Source organism: Frankliniella occidentalis, unplaced genomic scaffold (genome assembly GCF_000697945.3).
Source record: "Frankliniella occidentalis isolate FOCC.00 unplaced genomic scaffold, Focc_3.1 Scaffold38, whole genome shotgun sequence".
NCBI lineage: Eukaryota > Metazoa > Arthropoda > Insecta > Thysanoptera > Thripidae > Frankliniella > Frankliniella occidentalis.
This window is the reverse complement of record NW_026267168.1, coordinates 1205278-1208639: the sequence shown is the minus strand read 5'-3', so window position 1 is coordinate 1208639 and position 3362 is coordinate 1205278.

Genomic DNA, 3362 nt, shown 5'->3' with positions numbered 1-3362 from the left:
ATACAGATACACCAAATCAAAGTAAATTTAATACATAAAAATATTTGCAGGGGTGCTAAGGTATTAATGATGACAATTGTCTTGAATTATATGTATTATCAAACCTGTTATCACATATAGCATAGCTAACCATTTGATGCACTTTTTTTTTACTTTTTTCAGGATTGAAAAGTTAATGAAGTAGAAAGCCTACTGTTTAATTCTTATCATCATTAACAAATGATCATTTCTAAGTTCATATTCTATTCTTGAGTTAAATAACAATAATGCGGTAAGCAGTTACCAACAAAAAAGGCTTTGTTGAGTGACATCCCCATCTTAGAAAAAGAAACAATGGGCATTAAATATTTCTATCAAATGTGGACAATATGGGAAGTTAGTCCCAAAATGTATACAAAACAAACAAATACTTCATTCTTTACACATACTTTTCTATTTTACACATCAACTATGTACTTTAAACACAAAAAAAATCACAAGTCATGTAACACAAAGTTAATCAGAAATGTTTGTGTCAGAGTCCAATAACTCATCATCGCTATGCATTTTACATCACATTAACGCTTACAAAAAGACCACTATAAAATAGTGATATTAAAAAGGATTGAGAAGTATGGTATTTACAAAAAAAAAAAAAAAATAGCTTTAAAGAAAGCAAAACAAATTAATGAAGAACAGAGTCAACCAATAGCTCCAACCGTAACAACTCAGAGAATCGAAAAAAAGAAGAAAAAAAGAAAAAAATTGTTAACACCATGATTTAAAAGTTTAAACCATAGATCAGATATGTGTTGTCATAGTACTGCACTTTTAAATTAATTGAGAAGGGTCAATCATAGCCTTTGCTAAAGGAATGTAAATCTTACAAAAGATAAATTACAGATGCCATCTCATAAATTTTAGACACATTTTGGGCCACTTCCTAGAGATTAAAGATTTCTTCAAGATTGACCTCTTGATCTTGAACATGCCAAAAAATGAGAAAAAGAAGCAGGCATACCCCTTCACAACTAAATGGTCAAATTGGTTTATCATTCCCGATAACAAATGAGATAATGATTTTCTTCAGTTTAATAAAAAGCAATTTGTACATGCAGTCACAAAAAGAAAGGAAGTAATGTAAAGAAGTGGAAATTTATGTAAGTTACCTCAGTCATGTTAGGGCTAAATGGATGAACTCATACACTAACTTTATGAATAATATTTCAGAAAAAAACAAGAAAACAAAAAAACCTGGCCAGCAGGAAGAGGACAAGCTGCGACTATTCTATGCATGATAAATCTGTGTTGAAATCAAGTTTAATTAGTGGGAAAAGACAATTCAGAAAGCTTTCTGCAGCCAAAAGTCGACAACAGGAACACAAAGGAAAACCCTGATTTTAAAAAGGAAAGATTAAACAAGTGTTATGGTTTCAGTCCGATTTGAACCAATTGTTTGAAATCATTTACCTACACTTATGCTCACAGCACTGAATTATGTTAACAAGCAGCAAAAAAAAAAAGGCCTGCTAATGTAGAAAACAGGATGTCCAATAGTTCCACAAAAAGGATGCTGTTTCTGGACCTGGGCCAACACTGCAAATTTTTCAAGATGTAAAAAATCTCGAATACTGGCATACACTGCTTCAACTTGGTTAGCTTGCAATAATTGTATCAACCAAGGTTTTAGAGTAAATTTACTCGAACTTAGTGAGCTTCTGTTCGCAGGACATCACATTACGTGAGAATGCTTCTGAGATTTCCAAAGTCTTCATTCATGCTGCACTCTACTCTAAATTTGGAAATTATACTCTAGTTAAGCAGACTTAATTAAGAACAGGTTGGTCCCCTACAGGAAACTTCTAAACCATCAAAGATTTTCTTCTGCCTCTTCTGTGATGTACCCCCTCTTCTCAGGAGGGAGGTACTCATTCCTGTTTTGTACGAATTAGGGTTAACCTAAAGATTGTGCTAAAAGCTAAGCGACATCATATATGTCCGGACTCTTTCTTTTAAGAATAATGGAGATACAGTATTGTCCAGCTGAAATCACAGTGTTGGGTCACTCGACGACACCGCCTCCGTCTCACTGCTGCCAGTGTCATGACTAGATGTTGCCAGTGGGGACGCCCCCACTTGCCCTAGGTCCGAGGGGCCCGCTTTGGGCAGGGACACCGCCGTGGATACCTCTTGCTCGTCCGTTTCCTGTTCGTTGACCCTTCGATGTCGAAGTTGCGTTTCCGGTTCCGACTCGGGGGCCGACGGCAGAGTGGCGGCGACCTCGGAGACGGCCTCAGACACGACCTCGTCGATGACTTCGTTGACAACCTCGGGGACAACCTCGAGCGAACTCGTAGAGGGTCGCGCTTCATCCTGGCCGACGACTGGGGCCTCGGTCGGCGTCGAGGGCGCGGACGACGTGGAGGGCGCCGACGGCGCGTTCGTTGCGGGGGGCGCCTCGTCCTGGACGACAGCCTCCTGGGGGGCTTGGTTGCGCGGCGGGAGCGGCCGCCTCCAGAGGGTCGCGATGGTGGCCACGCCCCGCGCCATCGTGATGCGCAGTGACGGGTGGCCCGGGTGGCCCTGGAAGCCTTCCGGTGGCCCCGGCTGCCCGGCAGCTGGCGCGTCACCTGGGGCCGCAGCTGCGCCAGCTGCGCCCGCCGCACCCGCGGGGCGCACCAGCGGCCGCCGCAGCAGCACCTGCTGCACCTGGATGTTCTGCAGCTGCGCCTGCTGCAGGATGGCGGGCAGCTCGTAGTGGTGGAAGAAGTAGATCATGGAGTGCTGCGGACAGACAGAGCGAAAGGGGAGGTGAGAAAGCAAACAGTGTTAAGGGGAAGAAAAAGAGAGAGTAGTGCCGAGCTGACGAGCCGCGACATTCGAACCAGTCGCGTCCGCGCCGTTCCCGCCGGAAACGAAGAGAGAGAGAGAGAATCCTCTTTTAGCCACCCGACACCGAACTCGATCACGGCAAGCTCGTAGTCCTCGGCGAGGCGCGCGAGCCGCGCGGGCGCACGCCCGGCACGGCGCTGCGCTCTTCAAATAGCCTGTCACTTGCACGGCCTTGCCGGGGCCCGGCCGCCGCCTGGACGTGGACGCCCCGCTCCGCCTCGCCCGTCCTTGTCAGACGCCACCAGATGTGTTTCTCCTTTATTCAGGGGTCCGGCGTACGCTGCTGTGGCGTAATGCGGCCCACGCGACGGTGCGCCCCTGTGCCGTGCCCCACCCTCGCCCCGCCCCGCCCCACCCGCGGAGCACATTAGTCACGGCTGCTGCTGCCACGGCCGCTGCTGCTATTCCGTGAGAACCACCCCCAATCGTGATCGAGAAACTCGCCCCGGCTGCCGGGCTCGACACACTGTAAAGGTTTTAGAGCGGGGTGG